This window comes from Protobothrops mucrosquamatus, unplaced genomic scaffold (genome assembly GCF_001527695.2).
Source record: "Protobothrops mucrosquamatus isolate PMUCROS unplaced genomic scaffold, P.Mucros_1.0 scaffold_90, whole genome shotgun sequence".
Taxonomy (NCBI): domain Eukaryota; kingdom Metazoa; phylum Chordata; class Lepidosauria; order Squamata; family Viperidae; genus Protobothrops; species Protobothrops mucrosquamatus.
The window spans coordinates 100775-125453 of record NW_015386166.1 but is presented as its reverse complement, the minus strand read 5'-3'; positions in this window follow the sequence as shown (position 1 = coordinate 125453).

Here is a 24679-nt window from a genome sequence, read left to right as displayed (position 1 = left end):
TCATTGCAAAAATAATAGACTGATTGGAAGCATCTAGGCCAGTGATGGCGAACCTTTTAGAGACCGAGTGCCCAAACTGAAACCCAAAACCCACTTATTTATCGCAAAGTGCCAACACAGCAATTTAATCTGAACACGGAGGTTTTAGTTTAGAAAAAACAACTCATACACTAACATATTTTGTCTTAAAAGAAAAACACAATAACAAAGCTTACAGTGATACAAACAACTTTTTACTGAAAGATAAAAGTTTGCATTTGGCATGCTTTTGAACAATTAATGTGATTTTTGCTGTTGTATGCATGCTGATAATTTGTCTAACCTTTCTCATATTTTGTAAGTTTGAGAGCAACACATGCAGCACTCAGGTCATCTGCTAGTCTGTTTCTGGTGTCAGATTTGATATAATTCAAAGCTGAAAACAGCGCGCTCGCTCCGGAGGCTTGTTTTGGCTAGGAAGGGGCTTGAGAAATGGCTTTTTCCTGCAAAGACTTAGCCAAAGAGCGAGGCACACATGCCCACAGATAGGGCTCCGAATGCCCCCTCTGGCATGCGTGCCATAGGTTTGCCACCACTGATCTAGGCAACTACTGTCAAATGCAAGATTTCTATTTTAAAATGTCTGTTATTTTCTAATTCATGTTTTTGTCTGCTCCAGACCAAATATGACTCATAGCTCTGTATTAAGGGAGCAGATGCATGAATAAGTGAGAAAGAAATACCATATCTAATTAGTTGTTTTTGGAACAAAAAGGCCACATATAATGATGTTTTACAAACAACCAAATAAACAAGTGGGGATTAGTGATCACTTCCTTTTTTATTCATAAGATTCTAGGAAAGATTAGCAGATTTCTTTAGAAGCAGATTGAGTGAATTTGAGATGATACAAAATTAAACAAAAGTGGCAGTTTTAGCCATTCAGGCAAAGAATAACCCTGCCTTCTAAAAAAGTAGATCAGTAAGATTCTGCTTTATCCTTTTGTTGCAGTGAGCTCAGGCAAGTGTAAACCCTGTGGCAGATCTTCCAGGAAATTATAATTACTTAGTTCCAAGAAACAAAGCTTCTCTATTCTGTGTGGCTCTTCCTTAGTATACTAGACATCTGAATGGCAACAAAATTGCCTGGTATTTTGGTAAGAGCTATGTGTAGTGTTCGTTCATCTTCATCCTTTTTCGCCTTTTTCGCCAAGCCCTGAAGGCCCATCTATTCCGTGCGGCCGGCCTGGCGTAGTTTGATTATGTTTCAGTGGGGGTTTTGTATGGGGAGTTTTTAGAGCAGGCCTGTTATTTAATTTGATTTTACAACAGCAACTTGTGTATATTTATTGTGGTTTTTAGTATTGCCTGTTCACCACCCTGAGTTCCGTAAGGGAGATAGGGCGGTATATAAATTTAATAAATAATAATAATAATAATAATAATAATAATAATAATAATAATAATAATAATAATAATAATAATAATAATAATAATAATCCTACTTTTATCTATGAAAAAGGATACAAGATTCTTTTTCCGTGAGCTTCCATCATTATGTCAGCAATTGCTGACAAAAAGTTGAACCTACTTTACCTTTGCTCCTTCTGGTCCAATAATCCCTCCCTCTGCTTATTGGCTTCACACCAGAGAGTTTTTTTATATAATTATATTTTTATTAGGTTTTTTTTACGTTTACAATTCATAAATGCTTATTAAACAACATGTTGTCTGGGTCTTAGCCTAATAACATATAATAAAATCCTAATCTCTACCCCGTTTTTCCAGCCATTGGTAAAATACATCCCATATTTGAAAATATTCTGTATCTTCTTTTTCTTTAATCTTCGGTGTGAGTCTATCCATTTCTGCACATTCCAGTATTTTCTTAATTTTGATGGCGTTCAGATGCTGTTTCTTCATTTTTCCATTGCTGCGCAAAAACAATTCTTGCTGCTGTTAATACATGTACCATTAAATATACATTTTCTTTCTCATACGTTCCTGAGATTATACCTAATAGAAAAAGTTCTGGCTTGAAATCTACATGCTTTCTTAACATTTTTTCTAACCAAGTATGAATTTTTGTCCATTTTTTTTTTTTTTTTTTGCTTTAGGGCACGTCCATCAAAGATGATAGTACTGTATGTACCTGGTTTTTGCCTACATTTCCAACAATTGCTAGACATATTTTTAAACATTTTTGCTAGTCTGGCCAGTGGTATGTGCCATCTATAAAACATTTTATATAGATTTTCTTTATATGCAGTTGCCATTGTTATTTTATAGTTCCTTTCCCAGTAATTTTGCCAATTTTCTAGCTCTATATTGTGCCCAATTTTTTTAGCTCATGTTATCATTGTTTCTTTTACTTGTTCATATTCCATCTTTAAGCTTAATAAAAAAATATACAATTTCTTAATCAGATTTTCATCTGATGTTAATAATACCTGATCAAATGTTGTCTGCTCTTTATAAAAACCATATATTTTGTTATCTTTCTCATATCTTGTTTGTATTTGCAAATGAGGCCACATGATAAATCGATGCCCTGTTTTTCCAACTCTTGTTTAGTTTTTAAATTCTCTTCCATATTCAAGATACCCTTGTAAGTTACATTTTTCTCAGGATTAAATAAATTTGGGTGAGCAAAACCTTCCATTGTTGAAAGCCACCCTGGAATTTTCATATAGATTTTTACTTTTATCTTTTCCCATATCAAAAATAAAGCATTTCTTATATAATGATTTTGAAAGTATCTATAAATTTTGTTCTTCCCATACCATAGAAAAGCATGCCATCCCATTTGTAAAGTCATGTCCTTCTAAGTATAATAAACTTTTATGTCTAAGAGTAATTCATTCCTTTAACCATGTTAATGCACATGCTTGGTAATATAAGACCCAGTTTGGGAGACCAAAGCCTCCATTTTCTTTAGATTCTTGAAACAATTTCAGTCTAATTCTAGCTTTTCCCCCCCTGTCAGATAAATTTCAAAATTGGTGCGTTTAACTCATGAAAAACATTTTTCTCTATTTTTATAGGTATTGTTTGGAATAAAATAATCCCTCCCTCTGCTTATTGGCTTCACACCTGAGGTTTTTGAGAATAAAAAGAATCAGGATTGGGTAGGCAAGGTCAGCTTTTCTCAGTTGATACCCTGTAATAATCCCCAGACATGTCAAAATGCCATTTCCCTGTGTATATGGAAATTTTACATGCCAATTTTACACAGCAACTATATTGTCACAGGATCCAAAACGGGAAAACTTGCTCTGCATTGCAAGGACAGACATTCTTCCACAACAATAGCATGATGGCTGGGAGATCATGGCTGGGTGACTCCCCATCTGCCCAATTTTTGGACATTTTTGGGCAGGTAATTTTGGGGGAAAAATCTTTTGATGGATTCCCTAAAACTTGTATTTCTTGTTAGCAATATGGATATGATAATGTTGCTCCTAGTGTAGATGGCTTTTGATATATCACACTTATTTGCTGTGCTACTTGAATATTTCAGGGAATGACTTTAAATAACAATAAACAAAACAAAAAGCTAGCATTTTAAAAATTACAGATTGCAAATAGGTTACATTATTTCATTCCTAGAAAAAATAATTGCAAAACAAAGCCTGTTTTATTTTTCTTTATTTCTGATGTAGGTGTTTATAGGGACTTGAGACAAGGGCGACCACAAGCTGATTTCCCAGGAAAAAATAATATGAAACATGGCATGGCAGGAAAAGTTGAGTTAATAACATAACTTTCTCCTGAGAATGAGAATTAAATTAAAAGTGTTCTAATATAAAGCATTCTGGTAGCCTATAGAATGGACACATAATCCTAGATAGATCACAATGATACCACTTGGCTTATGTTCCAGGAGCTAGTATTTAATTTATTTTATTTATCACATTTTGATCCTATATTGAGACATTGTATCCAGGGATTCAAGATAATGTATACCGAATTATCTTCATAGCAACCCTATGAGATAAAGTTTGGGAAATATAGGCCCAGCCAAGACCTATACCTTCATTTTCTTTTGCTCAGTGATCACATTTCTTTAGCCTGAAGCAGAGCAAGAAATGCGCTCCCCCCAAGTGTTTTACCATTAGAACTAAAGGCTGGTTAAGTTATTCTGGTGCATGAAACAAATACAATACGTCTTTTCTCTTTCGGCAATCAAAAAAGAGCCTACAATAAGAAACTAAACAATAAAAAGTTTGCTGCTATTTCAGTTCCAACCAAAATCAGTTCCTTGTGGTAGCTATCTATGAGGGTGAAGGATTGTTCTCCAGGCTTGTGGGTTGGTTTCCGAATGTTTTGTTACCAGGCTAGGTAACATCTTCCTAGGGAAGATGTTTAGGGGATGTCAGTGTCAGTGTTCTTCTGTTTATAAGGACTTCAGGTGTGCATGTGTCGAGTGAGGATCTTATGATGGTTCTTGTGATGGGGAGGTTACATCAGGTTAGGATCATTGGGAAGTGAACTGCTGGTGGGGGGGCTTGCATGGGTTGGTTGAGGGTCGATGCTGTCTATGGTTGGCTGTGTGGTTGATTGGGATTCTGAGGGGGTCATAGGTCAATGTGTCTGTTGATGGAATTGCTTGTGGAGTGCCAGGCTTTGATGAACTCACGAGTGTGGCAGGTAGTAGCATGGCCAATGATTTTTGTGTTGGTCCAATTGACCTTGTACTGATTGTACATATTTTTCAGGTTGGCCAAGTAAGAATAATAATAATAATAAAATTGGAAGGGACCTTGGAGGTCATCTAGTCCAACTCCCTGCTCAGGCAGGAAACCCTATACTAAACCCTTTCAGTGCTCATAGATGAGATGGAGGTACTATGTACCCTTCTTCCATTGCCTCTGCCCTGCAACCTATATTTGGGACCAAGCCAGAAATAACACTGTATTTTTGAAGATTAATAGCTCTTGATAGATATATCCCTTATTTTAAAGCCATTCAAATTTAAGTAAATGCCAGTTTATTTGTTTGTTTGTACATTTTTGTAAACTCTGGAGAAGGTACAACTGAGCAATGAAATAGAGAGTAACAAAAATAAAAAGCACACAATCAAATCTTTTCAAGATGACCACCAGATGCATTCAATGATAGCTAAAAGCATGATGGAAAAGAGTTGTTTTAATGGCCTTGCAAAACACCAAAAATGTTTGTATTTGGGGGCAAGGTGTTCTAAAATACAGGGCTAACAAAAAAGCAGACATATAATTTAGCCCATGCTCTCCTAAATTCACATGGACCGGGGACACACAGCTTGTTTTCTCATGACATTCTTACCACATGGGTAGATTCAATTCTGACAAGGAAGAGCATCAAGCAAAAAAAGCCACTTTGAAGAATATTTTAAACCTGCTGTGAATATCTACAGGAAAAAAAATTCATAAGAAGGAAGTGATCTGAAACTTCCACCCCTTTAATATTATTGCATTTTACTGATGGAAACGTTTGTCTTCCAATCAGTACTACTAAGAGGAATAAGTTGGGCTACTGAAGAAAGCTTTTACTACAAACTGCCAGGAGAGTCTAGTTGGCACTAGACTAAGTCAGATAAATAAAGGAAAAAATAAAATCAAGCTGCTCCTGTTTTAGGAATCAATAAAGGGAAGACCTCCCTTATCCCCACTGTGCATAATGAGCATTTTTGGAATAAAATAAAGAAGCTCTAAATAGAGAAATCAACCATGTCATTTACAAAGCTAACAATGATGCATAGAGATTGTCACTAAAAAGAGAGAAAGGGAAAGGAAAACATTTTTCTAGAGATTTCAAAGCAGCTGCATAAAGAGCAGGAGGTCACGCCAGAGAGAAATACTAGAAAGGAACTGTAAATAACTTATAGAGACCATAAACTAGTTATGGGCTTGTTTAGAACTAATGGACGGCAATGGGAAAATGTACTGGGAAAGTCTACTATAGGATGAATGACATAGTAAATCTGTTTGTTCAGTTTGTTTTGCCACAGCATTTTAAGTGCAGTTTCCCACATAATGTTGAAGTTAGGAATGATGGACTATAAAAAAATGTCTTTGTCTTTTGCCAATACCTGCTATAGTGAATGGTTGAGCTTGTAGTAAAAAAAAAAAATAGAAGTCTTAAATCTCAGGTCCCAGATGAAATTGTTAACCCTGACTTTACCTCTTGCTTTAGGGTGGTAGCTTGGTAGTTGTCACTACTGCCACTTGATATACCATCTACCTGGTGGTACAAACAATAGAACTTCTATAATCAGTGCTGCCTTTCATTTGCAGTGAGAGCTGAACTGAAAGTATCCTTCTAAATTCACCACCAAAGACGTAGGCAGAGACATGTATGAATTTCTCGGTATACAAGAATTTTTCAAAGGTTGGACTTCTCCATAGCAGTTACAATAATACAACTACCAAAAAAGCATCTCTTAGGATGTAGCTGAAACTCAAAATTCTGTGGAGACTACAGAGTGCTGAAGAGAGGATTGTTTCAATGAAGGACAGGGCATTCACAGATACCCCTTAATCATATTCCATCCATGGAAAATTCTTCAGGTTTTTTTGGAAGGGTTTCTCTTCTTTGAGTTTCTGAAACAAATTTTCTTCCATCAAAGTTAAAAATAAAGTGAAACATTTTCTCTTTCTAGCATTACTGGAATTGGAAGATTATTCAATTTTGACTATGGTAACTATTGCCTAAATACACTGATTCAGTTGAATGTCTGTCTGCCTGCCTAGGTATCACTTAATCTATAGCATTACATATTATGTAGACTGCTGCATGATGCTAATCATACAAGAATATGCATAGATAACTAATTAAGCCAGTGTAAATGGGAGCAAATCCAGGAGAGCTGAAACACACTGACCAATCATTTCACTTCCAAGGCCAGTAGCTTCTGTGAATATGGATATGCACAGGAGTACGCTGAAGGGCCAGAGAAATGGCCAATGGAAAGTAGTGTGGTTTCTCTGATTTTCCATATAAAAAGTGTTGCTTCATTTCACAGACTGCCTCAGTATGGTAGTTTGATTATCTTTGAGTTGAATCATCCCACTGAAGATTTGCATAGCTATTATAATTTTTCCATTTAATTTTTTTTAGCTCATTTCATTTTCTTGCATCATCTGCTTGAAGTGTGGAACTATTTAATTTTATTTGTTTGTAACAACAGTTGTCTCTTAGGATTGTGATTGACTGGAAAGACAAATTGTTAAGGGGCAACTTGTGCACTCATCTCCCTTTCACTCTGTATGCAGTTTCAAAAGTTAATATTCTCTGTTGGACCTTGGCTTGATCAACTTTCCTCAATTCAACTGAAGCTTTCTGCAATTTCATAACTCATTTTTATTGCATTGTAATAAGTAGGAATTCCCAAAATTGCATGAAGCTTCAATTCTATATATGCTTACCCCAGGATATGTAATGGTTCTGACCACTTATGCAGAGAATGCTATTATATGCTTCCAGTATCTTCTCCTCTCCTCTCCTCCTCTCCCGTCCCCTCCCCTCCTGACAACTGTGATAGGTAGACTTAAGTGCTGTGCTGGGGAATTCTGGGAATTGAAGTTCATCTACCTTAAAATTGTCAAGGTTGAGAAATGCCAGTCTATCATATCACAAAAACACAGACAGGATGGTTTCTGAAAAGGTAATAGATCTGCATGAAGCCTAGGCACTTGTGTGAAATGAGAGTTCATTCCGGCACACATAATATAAATTTAGTGATTACATATGCCATTCTTTTTTATTAAAATTATCCTGTCTACTAAGCAATCATTCTGGATTTTGTGAAACTCAGCAGTCTTACCTGCTTATTTATGGTAACATCAAGCAGTGGGCAGTCTCATTACAGTCTGTAAATAACTAGGGTCATGTCCTTGATAGATGAAATATGATTGCACTGGAAGAGGAGGTGTGTTTCATGGCTAGTCCTTAGGGACTATAAAATGCTCAGAAAATAATTGCCTTTTGATATGATAATATTTGTGTTCTTAACTGATCAGAAGCTGACTGGGGTTGGCTTGCCAGTCCTTCAAAGGTTGCCAACTCTCTGAAAACATAAACCCAAAGCTGACAGTGAATGCTTATTTATATATGCACACAAACACACATACACACACAATTCCCTTTTGGGACAAAAATATTATGCAAAGCCAGAGAAAAAGAGTGAACAGTGCTAGGCAAAACAAATTTAATGGTGGGAGATGAGAGGAAAGAAAAGGAGATCTAACTAAATCTAGTTTATAAAGAACACTACTACCTATTCCTCCCAAACCCTTCTATTCTTGAAAACCATTTTTGCTTTCACTGCATCTGTTTGCTACTTCAGACATTGCCTTTTGTTTTAAACTTCTTTCTTTTTCAGAATCTCATCAACCTACCCAAACTTTAAACTAGGGTTGTTCAACTTTGTCAATTTTAAGATTTGTGGACTTCAATTCTTCAATCAGCATGTCTTGCTGGGGAATTCTAAGAGTTGAAGTCCACAAATCTTAAAGATATCAAAGTTGGACACCCTGCTTTAGACTAACAAACCCATTCTTATTTTATATATCTTCATTTATTCTCTCTATATATGTCCAAATCTCTGTGTGTGCTTTTCTTGTTTTGGGTCCTCACTTTTCTATTAATTCCCCTCCATTCAGCACCCATTAATTCTTCTCATTCTTTACTACATATATTTCTTAAATAATCCATCCTCACCATCTTCAAATTACTTATATGCTTCTTGTCATAGATCCAGCTCGGGTTTCTGTATAGTTGCATGTCTTAAAATACCTTTCTCAATTTCCCCATCTTTGGTAAACATTCTATTAGGGTACAAATTCATCTACCTCTTTTTATGTTGAAAATTTTCACCTCATTTTTGGTCTATGACAAATTAATGCTCAAATATAATCTGGCATCATCCACATGTCATTGTCTTCTTACAAAATGTGCAAATGCATTCTTGTTGCCAAACAGCACTCCTCAACATCAACAATCAATTCATAAACACATTAAAAAAATCAAAAGGACATCACCCATTCTTTATCTTATTCTCTCTGCCTTGTGAATCCATGTCAAACCATGTTTAAGTACGCCATCTATTCATTCACATCATTACTGCATTCAACTTTTAAAATAGTTTTTTTAAATTTTAATCATGATTGTTCACATTTTTATAATGATGCTTTTATAATGCCTGTTTTTATATTGTTGTTTTATTTTATTGTGGTACACCGCACAGAGTCATTTCTGACGAGATGGACAGCTATCTAAAGTTGATAAATAAATAAAATTCAGCAATCAAGCTTTAGCTCCAAAGTTGTTGTTGCTGATTTAAATTTATTGGCCATCCAACTCAGGCACAGTGAAGAAATGAATCTCCCTGAATTTTACTCTTGCCACCAGCAATAGGAACATACTTCTAATCATGTCAAACCCCACTAACTGGCAAAATCAAGCAGGGAGAACCACTGAATTTCTGAAATGCTACAAAACCATAATCAGAAAAACTCTACATTCCCAAGCAAACTTTTAGCAAGACAATTAAAGAGTTCTCGGAAACAGCCTCCCACATTTCGGCTGGGCTCCATCTTCTCAAATGAGCTGAACTCTTCCAGCTCTCCCTCTGCTTCCACGGTATTACAAAGTGTCAGGCACAGATGCAATCTCTAAACAAATTTGCACAGCCATTTCATAGACAAGCCAAAATTATATTTGAACATCTTCAATATTGCCATCTAGACTTGAAGTCTTATCATTTTTTTTCAATAATTTTACTAAATTTATGACTTTCTTTTCATTTTTCTCTCTGAGACATTAGAGGATTTATTTCCATCCCATTCTTTGATATCACTATTGATGTTGTTAATTGCGAAGTCATGTCCGACCCATCGCAACCCCATGGACAATGTTCCCCCAGCCTTCCTGTCCTCTACCATCTTCTGGAGTCCATTTAAGTTCACGCCTACTGCTTCAGTGACTCCATCCAGCCATCTCATTCTCTGTCGTCCCCTTCTTCTATTGCCCTCAATCTTTCCCAGCATTAGGCCCTTCTCCAGTGAGTCCTTCCTTCTCATTAGGTGGCCAAAGTATTTGAGTTTCAACTTCAGGATCTGGCCTTCTAAAGAGCAGTCGGGGTTGATCTCTTCTAGGACTGACCGGTTTGAACACCTTGCAGTCCAAGGGACTNCCATAAAATTGGTGTTAACTCCTAGCAACCAGATAGCAATAGCAGTAACAATAGCAGTTAGATTTATATACCACTTCATAGCGCTTTATAGCCCTCTCTAAGCAGTTTACAGAGTTAGCATATTGCCCCCAACAATCTGGCTCCTCGTTTTACTGACCTCGGAAGGATGGAAGTCCTGAGTCAACGTTTAGCTGTTGTCAATCAGCAGAATTAGCCTGCAATACTGCATTCTAACCACTGAGCCACCACAGCTCTTTAGATAGATAGATTTCCTCTATGATGATCTATTTCTAACTGGTCTTTTCAGTTCTTCTACTGGTACACCCATTTCCACTGCAACTGAGTCCATCCATCTTGCTACTAATTGTCCTCTTTCTTTTCATCTTCCCTACTATTAGAGAATATCTAAAGAGCTAGGTTTTTGCATCATTTATACAAAGTAGGATGATTTGAATCTTGTTTGTAGTGAGAACTTTGGGTTGATTTAGTCAATGATCCATTTGTTTATTTATTTGTTTGTTAGTTTGCTTTTGGTTGACCATTGTATTTTCAGAAATTTTCTCCAACACCAAAATTCAAAAGTGTTAATATTCTTCTTATGCACTTCTTTAAAATTTAACTTTCACTTCCATAGAATGTCACAGGGAATAGCATGGCTTGCACTGTTCTGATCACGGCTTGCACTGTTCTGATCTATATATGTATCACTGCATCTTTTCCAAGGCCTTCATCGCTGCTCTACTGAGTGTTAATCTGTGGTTGTTAGTTGTTGGTTGATCTTAAAAGGCAGAAACTATGATTTCAATATCAAGTTAGCGGTTGTACCTGTTGCTGTCAGTTTAACTGTACCATAATTGAATTCATGCCATATGCAGTATTCCCTGTTAAACATATACTCCTCAATTTACAATCACAATAGGGACTAGAAAATTTGTAGATAAGCAGTGAGACTAACTAAAGCATCATGTGACCAAATCCAATTTTATGACTTTTTTTTTTTGCCATGGACATTAACCACATCATTGTGATCATTAAATGGGACATCATGTGACTGTGACTTGTGACCTACCCTGATGACTTCCCATTGATCTTGCTTATCAGAAGCCAGCAGGGAAGGTTGCAAATGGTGATCATGTGATAATGGAATGTTGCAACTGTTGCAAATTTATGACAGTTGCCAAGCATCCAAATCTTGATTGTGCAGCAATTATAATGTAAGGATTGATGGTAAGTCACTTTTCTGAGTCCCCATCATAACTTTGAACAATTGCTAAATGAACAAGCATAAGAAGAATTACTTGCAATTTTTGCCTGTATGCCACAAGAGCAACCAAAGCCATGTTTTACCCTAAGCATACTCAACATCACGGTAATATAGAGGCCATCTTTCAAGCCAATAGACTATTGCCTACATCTTACCATCTAGGAACCTAGGAAACTTTCATCACACTGAAAATTTCATATTATTGAAGTCTGAAGATGAGCAAAAAAATAAAAATTCGACTATGTGGTTTAAAAAAATCAATCAGTTTTAATAAAAACTAATGTGGATTATTTATTTGTATCCTTGTGCTTTATTGGATATATTAATGGCTGGCTCACATTTCCATCATGAAGTTGAGGTGTTTTGCCAAAGAGCTTATTGGCATTTAGTAAGAAAAAGCACAATTTCTTATGCTTTAATGTATAGCATTCATTTCAAATAAATTGCAATTTGGGAGCACTCTTCAGGGGTAGTTCCACATAGTAAAAAGTTGTAACCAAGGATAATTATTGTCAAAGATGACAGGCTCAAAAAGGGTTATAATTAATCTTGGTTACACAAATGTGTTCCACTGTTACTTGTTAATCCAGTGTCATTAGGGGGATCAAGGGATATCTTCAAACAGCAAACCTGCTGTCTCTGGTCCATCCAAGATAAGCTTTATCTCAATCCCTAAGGCCAGCTTTCTCTTTAGTTACAAAATCTCTACCTTTGGAGTCCTTGGAGCTAGATGGCATGCTTTTGGAAGGAATTTGCTATTCATACCTGATGCACTGGAGACGGGTGGTTGGGATATGCAGATGGCACCAAGGACACTGAAATATTTGCCACCTTAGAGGCAACAGGGTGATATTCTCAGCAAGCTCTAGATTTGCAAAAATAAATATATGCCTACGGTTATATCAGCATAGCTTTGATAAAGGCAGTTTGAAAATATTCTCAGCACAGTTAAATGAAATCATTGTAAAGTTCTGGGGAACTGATAGGCTGGTTGTTTGGAAAACTTCTTATAACAATTTACCTTAAATCATTCTCCCTGTTCATTCTAAGGATGCAACAGAGATATCCCCACGTCTCAGAGTCTTGAATTATATAATATGCCCACAATATCAGTGTTTAAGATATTAGGAAGAAATGAAATCCATACAGACAATCTTCTTCATTGTTACTGAGCTGCTTGGAAGAGCTGAAAAGGGAAAATGGATATACTGGTTGAAATTTAATTTGTTCCTTATGAGATCTTCATTTTCCAAGTCTGATGTCATAATGATATGGGGTTTTTTGGGGGTGGGCATAGTTGCATGAATTCTTAAATCCACATTGTATATTAGCTAATTACATATTCTGTATTGTTTTTTTTAATGCATGTGCAGACCAGCTTCAGAAAGGAAGTGAAAGAACATGCCCAGAAAAATGGTACAGCCCATTATATTTTCATAGAGAAGCTAATGGAGATTCCTTCCCATTGCATTTCAATTAAATTAGAACTTATTTTTTATCTGGGGTTGTTTAGAATAAAGCCAGGTCAAAAATTAACTTGATTTCATGTCATTGTTACTGAAAGTTCATTCAAATTAAATTTAGTTATTATAACTACTCTCCAATTTATTTATTTTATTACATTAAAAGTTACAATTTCATAACAACTTTTAGAGGTCTGGGAATGATTTCAGCACAGCAAGTCCAAATTTTTCAAGAGGTATTCTGTAGCTGTCAAAGCAGATGCCTCTGTAATATAATACAGTCCTGTTTCTCAAAGAGACTCTCTTGAGAGAGATTGGGCTCCACACAGATGTTTTCTCACAGGATGATTTGCATCATCCATTGACTTAAGACTCTGAGCTCCAACTTGTCAATAAGGCCATTTTCTATAAGTGACTTATAGCAATTTCTAGCACATCCAGCTATCATTAAAGTGATAAAAAGCCTGTCCTCATTACAGTTATATCAACACAAAGATGGTTGGATGACTCTAGAAGATGCAATAAGTCACTAGTGGAGTTCCTGCTTAAATAAATATCTTTATCAAGTATCAGAACCAAAGTGAACAATCTATGGATTTGTCATTGGCTATTTCATATTATCCTAAGAAACTTAACCTTTAGAATATAAGAATACTGTCTTCATATATTGCATACATTGTACAGATAGTCTTCGAATTATGACCATTCCTTAGTAAGAGGTTGAAGTTATGACTGCAAAAAATGACTTATGATTGGTCTTCACACTTATTATTATTATTATTATTATTATTATTATTATTATTGTTATTATTATTATTATTATTATTATTATTATTATTATTAAGTTGGAAGGGACCTTGTAGGTCATCTAGTCCAACCCCCCTGCTCAGGCAGGAAACCCTACACCATTTCAGACAAATGGCTGTCCAGTCTCTTCTTAAAAACTTCCAGTGTTGGAGCATTCACCGTTTCTGGAGGCAGGTTGTTCCACTGGTTAATTGTTCTAACTGTCAGGAAATTTCTCCTTAGTTCTAGGTTGCTTCTCTCCTTGATTAGTTTCCATCTGTTGCTTCTTGTCCTGCCTTCAGGCGCTTTGGAGAATAGCTTGACTCCCTCTTTTTGTGGCAGCCCCTGAGATATTGGAACACTGCTATCATGTCCCCCCTCGTCCTTCTCTTCATTAAACTAGACATACCCAATTCCAGCAACCGTTCCATATATGCTTTAGCCTCCAGTCCTCTAATCATCTTTGTTGCCTTCTCTGTACTCTTTTTAGAGTCTCAACATCTTTTTTACATCGTGGTGACCAAAACTGGATGCAGTATTCCAAGTGTGGCCTTACCAAGGCATTGTAAAGTGGTAGTAATACTTCACGTGATCTTGATTCTATCCCTCTGTTAATGCAGCCTAGCACTGTGTTGGCCTTTTTGGCAGCTGCAGCACACTGCTGACTCATATTTAAGTGATTGTCCACTGGGACTATGATCATTACAGTATTTCTGTGGTCATGTGATCTCAATTTGGGCAGGACAACCAGCATATTTTTTATAACAATTACAGCATCCTGAGTCACATGATCATCATTTGTAAATGTCCCAGGTGGTTTCCAACAAAGAAGTTAATGCTGGAATCTTAATATATTTGTTAAGATTTGTTTAACATGTATATGATTAACTTAATGAGTGGGCGATTTGCTTAACAACTATGTCAAAAATGTTGTAGAATCAGATACAACGTAATGATGGAAGTTTCATTCCCAATTGTAATAAATTGAGGATTACTTGCATATCTATTTCTTTGGTATGATTCAATATTTTTCTCCTTAGACCACATTAAAAAACTACTTGGTAATAACTTTTAAAGGAGTCTTTGGGCCACCTTTAATCTTGGGCCTTTGGATTATGGACATCTGCTATATTCAGTGTTGGCATGATAGATGAATGGATTGTTTAGGTACTAACTAGTTTCCTATGTTTTGATCATACCTTGAATCTAAGTTGGGTCAGTAATTTTCTTGCTTTTTAAAAAAGACATGTGTCTACATTAATAGCAGAAAGCAAGGAGTCATTCTCTCATGTCTTGATTTACAGTGCAATCAAGGACAGCCTGCAATCCATTTTGAATGTGAAAAGGACCTATCAGAATTCACACAGAATTTTATGTACTGTATCATATGAGATGTTGCCTTGATTAAATAATAACATTATGATATCACACATTTCATCTCAATGCTGGGGAATATACCCTTGTTATGCACATCATCGTCTCCATTTATTGTATTGGTAAAGGCTGTTCTTTAAATACAAAGAAAAATATGCATATGCTGTATTTTCTATGTTGAAATGAATAAAAACATCCTTTTTCTGTTTTTATATCAAGCCTCTGTTATTGAGAAACCATGTCAGCATCAAAGAGCCCGTATTCACAATCTGTATAAACTACTTCAGGAATAAAGCTGATGTTTTATTTCAATTACATGCAACTGATACAACCCATTAAACATTTTAATGAATGAGCTTCCACTATTTCATGGTTTTTTAAAAAAACATCTTCCTGGATTTTTAAAAAAAAATCTGTTGTAGTTCTCTGCTATGCTTCAGTAACAAAAGAATTCACTTCTTGCTGAAAATGGTGCCATTTTGCTAATTTTAAGAGGACATTAGTTTAATAGTCTGTGACATTTATATCACCTGTATTTTATTATATTCTTTTACTTGGCAAAATATTCAGTTTTTAAGCTTATTCCTTCATTTGCATTTCTAATTTAAGGTGTGTATTATGCTACTGTGTGTGCTCAACAATCTCTGAAGATGCTAGAATACATTTGCATCTTAATTATTCTGAATATATGCAGAGTACCATCTGGGACTATGCAAGTTTTAATCCAAAAAAAAAGAAGAAGAAGAAGAAGAAAAAGTTATATTTAAAATCTGTTTCAGATTTTAGAGCAAAGCTTGTATTTTTCTATCAGCTGATCACTTTGATTTTATAAACATGGCTCTGTGTATTACAGTCCTTCATGATTTACATGAGTATATACCTAAAGATTAATTTACCAACAAGCAGATTAAGCTTTTCCCAACTTAAAAACATCCAGAAGTTGTTTTCCCAAATTCCCATCCATGTTTAGAGGATGCAGAAGTGATGAAAGCTAGCTTAAAGGTCATTTTTTTTACATGTTCCAATTTATAGGCCAGCATTATAGCTCATAGAATTAGACAAATTAAACAAATTAATCTTCCAGCTTCAGCAGGTGACAAAGTGTGGCCAATCTTTCTTGACTCAAAAGCCTCAAAAGAGAAAAGTGGTTGGTAGCTGGAGGGGAAACATCAGGAAGTAGTAGGGCTGTAGGCTGCAATGTTTAAAAAGATAATCCTAGAAAAAGACAATGGCAAAGCTACTTGTACACTGAAGACAAAAACAAAATAAAACATCCCAACAAGTCTGCATAGTTGTGTCTTTGTAATCATCAGGAGTTGAGCATGATTCAAGGATTCCTTTACTCCCCCCCCCCAGCTATGTGGGGAAAATCTTGTTCTTGAAAAGCTAAGCAGTTGGGTGACTACCCATTTTTTTTTGGTAATTACTAGGATGGGAAGTCCAAAACTCATTCTCTCTATATACATATTTATAATACAGAAACTAGACTGAGTGGCTTATGGCCGCCCATGCAATTTGTTCATAGAATTCATTATTACAGTGGAAATAACTCATAGAGAAGCAATGATATATTAAGTTGGTAATGTCTTTGACAAAAAAAATCCTTACTATATAATAATGTTTCCTTAATTGGTCCTTTGGTGAAAAGGAAAGCACATCAAAACTGATTAGTCTATCACATTGTCTCAAACAGAATGTGTTAAGTTTTTCAGTAAAATGGGTTGAATCCTTATGATAGATTGACATAGGCCCAATGTAAAATTGTAAAAATGTAACTAGGTGTTTGGCAATATGATATGTGGGAGAACAAAAACACACAATATTGGAGGCAATGGAACAGACTGCTTATGGATTTTTGGTGACCAATACAGAAGTGGTGACAATCTTTCCCACGTAATCACTCATTTAAACACTTATTTCTCTGTATCTTCTAATTAGAATGATCCCATTTTCTGCTGATGTAAGAGATGGCTGATTGCTTAGAGTGGAGAGAAATCTTATCACTGCCCTGTTCCTTTGCTAAACGTATTAACATAATGAAAAGAATGACAGGACTCCATTTAACTGACGCTTCAATATGACAATTCTAAGACACATGCATATTTATGCTGATGACAGAATTAACACTTTGAAATATTTTTTTTTCTTTTTCCTTCTGGTTTTCAGATATATGATTTTCCCCCTTAGGACTCCCACATATAAATTAAATCTTTACTGTAAATGATGCAGTCTATATTATGTTTGTGAAAATGGATTGTGGAAAGACAATTAGGCTTGTAAAATGATTTTTAAGGTACTCAAGCTTTGATTGTATTTGACTATTATATCTGAGGATTGTTTGGGAAAGATGGAAGCAATATACCGTATACATATACATATACATATATGCACACACAATCCCTTCCAAATGTTGTTTTCATATTAATCAAATGCCATAGACTCAAAAGAAAGTGAAAGAGAAAATAAAACTGAGAGGAAATCTTCGTTTCCCAAGTATACTTTTTCAGTATGTTCAAGGTCTAAGGGCTATTTTCAATTAAATGTATAAACATTAGCATGATTGAAGGTTTTTGTTTAAAATTAGAAGTTAGAAAAAATACTGAAGAAACTGAAATTGAGTTACAGATGTAGAATTGGGAAACAGAATGGTTCCTGAAGAAGAGGAAATTGGAAACATGGAACTCAGATCTCAACATCAGCAAAATATACAACACACAGGGGTATTTCTCATCTATCTGTCTGTCTCTCTCTCTATCTCTCTCCCTCTCTCCCTTGCTCTTTCTTCCCCCCTCTCTCTCCTCCCCACTCAGAAATAATCAATGAGCTCCAACCACACTCAGTCCTGGAAGGCCAATAGTATGTCATTCTGACTTCGCGTTGATATCTAAGTGACCTAACGGCCTAAGTATCTGTATGCATCCCTGGAAACTTAAGGTTGGAAAATGATATAATGAGGAGAAGTCAGATAATGACAAAGATAGCTCTGATGTTTGTATTGCCATATCTGGAAATATCAATGGATTTCCATGGAAAAGAGATATATTGGGCATGGAGAAATGAATATCATCACTTTTCCTTCCTTCTAGTTGGAAATCATGAGTAATTTACCACTAACAAACAGTGGTGGAGCTTGCCGAATGAACACAAGTGTGGAGATAGTGTTCAGCTATTATTCCTGAAAGAATGTAAGGGAAGGAGATGCCTTTTTTTGACAGTAGGATTTATATTTAGCAGCTACAGCAGCTATGACTGGTATGAGAATGGCTGGGACTGTATGTGCCAACACATGGCAGAACTGTTAAAGATCTAGCAACGTTCAATGCATCTGTGATCAGCTTAGTAGTTATCTCTTCAAAAACCGTGACTACTTTCGATTTCCACTGCCATAAATTAGTATCCATTTTCACAGATGAATTATTCTTTTCTCTTCCATTTCACCTAGGAAGGGTGAAGTCCTCCCTTCAAAGGTTTTTTTTAAATTCATATATCGGTTTAGTCCAAGACTTTTTTTATTTAAAAAAAGATAAAGAACAGAAAATGCAAGAGGAGAGCCCATGGTATTGCCTTGGAACATTTACCCCTGGCTTGTAGGCTGAACAGCAGGCAGATGTCCTCAATATATCATAGTTTTCTCTAGTATATTAGTATAGGAGACATATTTCTTTTTAAAAATCTATGATTGATTTCTAAATTTGTACTGACACATATAAAATGCCATCTGTTAAATTTAGGCCATCATGCATCCTGTTTGGTCCTCTTTTTTTTGTAAAAGCATTTCATCTTTTTTTGGCAATGCAAAGGTCATCCATCTATCTTTTCTCTATTTACTTCATTCTGGTGGATGCACATAAATTCAGCATAGAGTAGGGCAGCTTGCAGAATGGCTAGTTTTCATAGGAAATAAAGAAGATACTGATTCCAAAAGATGCTTCAGAGTGCAAAGTTAATCACTTCCACTTCCTGTTTTTTCCTGTAGTTCTGCCTCATGCTCTCCTTTTTTTTTTTTTTTAATCTCTGTGCCTTATTTCCTGATACTGATGCTTTTTGAAAGGACTAGACATTGGGTCTTTGACAACTGTGTGCAGACAACTGGGATGCAAATTACTTTTTTGCAAGTAGGAAAATCTCTTAATTGGACTTTCATCATGGTTGCTTAGCATTCTCTGTTTTGTGAGAGGCTATACATAGATTTCTTGATGCCATTTTATCTTTTTTGTTTTCATCCACTATCTGCACAACCTGCCATGTAGCTCAAGAACATAGATTTGTGTCATCCCGGTATCTAGATTTATCACTCTGATGGAGGTGTCTGTACTTTTACCTAGTGGCAGAAAATCAATACATACAAACCACCAGCTTGTCTATCTGATGCTTATAACCCAATAGTCACATAAACTGGAAAACTATTTGATTTTATTGCTTACTTAGACATCAGCATACCTCTTTTCCTTAAATCACATGGGGAGGGGATTGTCTTTCCAATTAATTAAACAGTCGCTGCTTTTTTGAGACACAGAAACAACTGATGAGCCCCATTTTGCTGTTGCATTAAAACTTCAGTATCAATGTTCTCAAACATTAAACTGGTACACAAAATAGAAAAAAACATGGTAAATATTTTAAATATTTTGGATCAAGCAACTTTCTTTGTATTGTAATAACTAAAAACAACAACACTTGCATTATTTCCATTTCCAAATGGCAGAACACATGCATGAGATAGTTAAATAACTGAGTGAGGGGAGATTGAAATTTATATATTTCATTTTAGTAGAAAGGATAGAGATTGAAGAAAACCCTGTGTTAACCAGGTGACCCTGGAGAAGCCTACTTCATGTATTTTCAGGGTTCATTTTTCTTAAGAAAAGACAAACGGTCGTGTGAATTAGGACACTGGTAGGGCCAAACAAATAGGGATGGCTGATAGCATCTGGCCTGTAAAACCCAAGTTGCCATTCCTAATATGAATCTTTTAAATGTACTGGTTTTAAAAGAGTCTTTCTCTCAAATGTCCCCCCTCTCTCTCTGTGTAGTAAAAATGTAATTTATATGAAACAAAAGTGAACCTTGGAATATTTTTGAATGCACTGGCTGTTTTTCCTGCCAATTTATAGGATGTAATATTGAAATCAATGACTTTTTGCTATTAACACTGTGCTCAATGACATATTCTTCTGATGCTATTAATACTGTTTGGTCTCAATATATATTATTATTCTGGATTAAGAATATAAAAGAAATAACTCAAAATGCACATTTTGTTTATATTTTGGACAGAAGCAGCCTAGCTGAAAAATGCTGGAACAGTTCCTATGAACAAAAGCTTTTGATTATTTTTGTCTATATATTTCCACACATTGTAATGCTTGATTATGCGTGGGAGTACATGAATGTATAATTATTTAATATATGATTATATTAAAGGGAGGTACCTATTGTAAATCTCTAAGGAATGTTTATTCAGTGAAAAATAACCATTGGTCACCATGTTACTAAGGTAACTGCATCGAAAAAATACACTGAAGCCACAAGCATTTCACCAAAGTGTTCTGTTTTTAAAGCAATCTGATCTTGATCAAATTGAGAGAAAATGGTTGATGTAATGCGGAATACATTTTGGCATAGCATTTGATGGAGTATTACTATTTGACAAGAAGCAATATTTTCCCAATAGACATCAGTTTGCTCCTGCAGGTATCTGAAGGAAAATTGCTTGCTGTTCCTTCAAAGAAAACTATCCTTTTAAAGAGCCTTTTTAAAAAAAGTAATTGGACCAATTGAGCTTTTAGTCTCTGCTCTTAGTCTCCTGGGTGAATGGGGTGGGCACTGCAGGTATCCCAATACCTATGCATATTGCTTGTATGTCCAACCAAACATTCCTCTTATCTGGAGCTCATTACTTAGAATATGGGAATTACTCAGAGACATTGTATATTTGGCTATGAACTACTTACACTGTGCAGTAATATATGCATAAAAAGATGGCAAAGAAACCCCTTGTGCCATTGTCTTTGGTATAAGGGTAGCAGTGTCAGTCTAACGGTAATTAGGGAACATAATTTTTTGAATTCATACCAGTGTATGACAAAAATATCTATAAGTGATGCAAATTACAATATAATACAAAGAAATTATAACTGAAGTTCAAAGATCTAAGAAATAAATACTTCAAATAGAAATGGTTCTTTGATTTTAATTGATTGCAAAATAGTTGTCATAAAAATGTTAAAATTAATGCTTGTTTTGTTTTGGTTCCAATATTTTGTATACATCCACATTTCAAAAATGTATGAGTTACTTCTGTTCAGTATTCTTCTTCTTTTCTTTGGTTAGTATTAAAATCCTTCACATCCCTTTCTATGGTCCTTAAAGAATTGATCTTTCACAATGTTGATTATTCCTAAAAATATATAATAGGATCTGGAATGTTATTGACCTTCGCATGCTGTTATAAGTGGATTTAATTGGGAAAACAGAAAAAAATCAGATGTGGTTGATCTTCAAAAACATTTGCTTTGTATATAGATTTCAAGGATCAGTTTGACCTCTTTGTTCTCTGTAGTATCTTGACAAGGGATAAAAAAGAATGGGGCCATATAAATGAAAGTTTGTTTCACATAAATACAAATAGTTTTACTTCTTGGCAGAAGTAGCAATAGTTAGGAGTGTAGATATAAAAAAATAACAAAAATCAACTAAAGCAACAAAAAACATTAAAGTATCAAAAGGTATTGACAAGTAAGGTATAGTTGAGTGCCATCCCAACCTCTCAATATACTATAATTACCATATACGAGAAGATGAAAGCAATTGTGGTGGTGTATTACCTGGACAATAAAAAGTCCAGGTTATTTAAGGCACATTCACAGAAAACATGGTTTCTGAGTCAAAAAGATATCTTGCCCAACAATACAACACTACAGAGGGTTAGTGTTGAAATTCTCAACAACAAAGAATCTAAAACAAGCTTTTAAGAGTGAGGTGAAGTTCAGCATGATAGGAGAGATCCAGCATGGTGGCAGCCAGATTCCACCTAAGTGATTTTTTTATTTTTTAGTCCCATTTGCAATCCCCTCAGGGAGCATCAGAGCATTACTGAACAGAACCCAAAGTGGTTCAGCATATGAGTCATGCTGTTTATGGAACTTGGAATTGAGGCTGCCTCACTAGTTTGAAAGAGATGCATTGATTTCCAATGAATTTTCAGGTCATGTTCAAAGAGCACATGCACAGCAGGAGCTCATCTGAAGATTTTAACACTTGTATGAGGATCTCGGGAAATTGAAATACAGAAGTTATTTGGAAATCTCTAAATACCCTGGCCACCTGAACTTCTCAATGTCCTCATGCAAGTATTAAGGTTTTCAAAAGATGCCCTACTATGAATATTCCCTTTTTTTTCAGAAACGCTTTTAGAAACCATAAAACCAATGATGTTTCTTAACCTTGATATCCACCTGCTATAATTGCAATCACATGAGATTTGGGGAGAATAGAATAGAAATGTATTTGACTGAAGTGCAACAAAATGCAGAAAAGGCCATCTCTGAGAGATAATCAAACCAAGACAGAAGAATAATTTTCTTATCCCCAGTTATGGGTTTTATACACACTGAACAAATTTTGGGCTATTTCAAGTAGATGGCCACTAAAGGTCAAACTTGCTTTTGAAATATTGTCGAAGCATTCATCTTTCTTCTGGAAGAACTTGGAGATAGAGTCCATCCATCTCCTTGGGCACTAATTTGATAGAAAATTACTCATCAGCCTTTGGAAGATAGGTGACTTAAGTGGCAGGTACTGATTCAAGGAAAATGAGCTATTGAAGCTGATCCTACTCTCCCTTCATATGTGATTGGAACTGGATGTAAACTGGAAATGTTCGCCTAATGAGATGTTAGTACCATAATTGTGCCTGGTGGCTGTCTCCCAGTAAAAGCCTTTTGTAACCTCTTTTTTTCAACTTTCAAAGCTTTCCTCTTTGTGAAACTCTTCAATTTAGTCGGCCAGTACTTTTTTATTTACTTTGTCTAGTTCATAGTTTTAAATATTGTAGAAGGTGACCCTTGTTAATGTATGGTTGCCAAAAATCAAAAGGAGTTGACTTAAAAGGTATTACTAGATTCCTTCTGTTTCCCAGGTATAGTGTGATTAAAAATTTGAGTATGTAATTAAGAACACCTTGTAGAGTTACTAATTATGTTTTTGATTATAAACTATTATTTATCTTCTGTTCATCTGGGCAAATAAGGAATCCAGGCAACATTTGATGAATATGAGTGAATTAGCTGAACAGTATAAGATACTAAGGGGACAGTCATTATATAACTGTAGGGAAACATAAAAAATAAGCATATGTAAACAATGTCAAAAGTTTAAAATGCTAGTTGAATATGTCTATTCCTAGCAGACATTGAAAAGATTGTAATTTTGCTGCCAGTCATAATCCTATGTGGAGGAGTACTCCAATACAGGTAATCATTGCTTATTGACTGTCTCATGCAGTGACTGTTCAAAGTTATGAAAAAACTCCAACTTTGCAATCAATCCTCACATTTATGGCTGCTGCAACAGCATCCCATGGTCATATGATCACCATTCAGGCACTTCGCAACTGACTGTAACAAGCAGAAGGCAGAAGTAAAATTGTATGTCATGGTCACAATTTTTTGCTTAGTGACAGCACCACTTCACTCTACGATTGAAGGCAAAGTAAGATGGACACAAGATTTTCTGCTTAGCAATCACGCCACTTACTTGCCAGTCCCAATTGTGGTCATTAAGTGAGGATTACCTGTTCTGCCATCACTGGGAAGAAGACTGTTTCTTCTATTATTGCTTCAGAAGCTATCTCAGTGCTCCCAATCATCTGGTTAACCAATGCAAAAATGTTGAAATAAATCAACCAATCAACAAAATAGCATTTGCAATTACGTATAATCTGAAAGTTGTTATTCTTCTCGCATTGTAGTGAAATAAAGCTTGGTCCATAGTTGATTTTTTTTTTCATAGGCAACTCTTGGTGTAGAACAGCATCTATTTTATATTCTATTCCATATGAAAAAAGGAAGATTACATTTTTTCGTACAATGAAAAGCAAATAAAAAAGGCTTATATTTTCTTATGTTGAGAAGCAGCCATAAGTGCACTTAGAAAACATTTTTGAGGTTTTCCTTGAAATGTTTTAATCTTCACTTTCCAGAAAGCCTTTCTGAGCATATATTCCTTTGGTCATTTTTTGTTGTTTAAGCAATAACAAGTGGAGTCAAATAACAAAACTTGATTGAAAGCACTAAAAGAAACTGAACTTGCTTTTTCATCAATTCTTTCAAACAATTCCATGTATGCTCTGAATATGTTCAGCCTTTCACAGATTTGTAAAATCAGAATTTTGGTATGAAAACTGGTGTCACCAGTTTTGTGATAGATAATCCTATAGTTAAAGTAGAAAGAATACAACATTGGAGGTTTTTAAGAAGAGATTGGACAATCATTTGTCCGAAATGGTATAGGGTTTCCTGCCTGAGCAGGGGGTTGGACTAGATGACCTCCAAGGTCCCTTCCAACTTTATTATTATTATTATTATTATTATTATTATTATTATTATTATTATTATTATTATTATTATTATTATTATT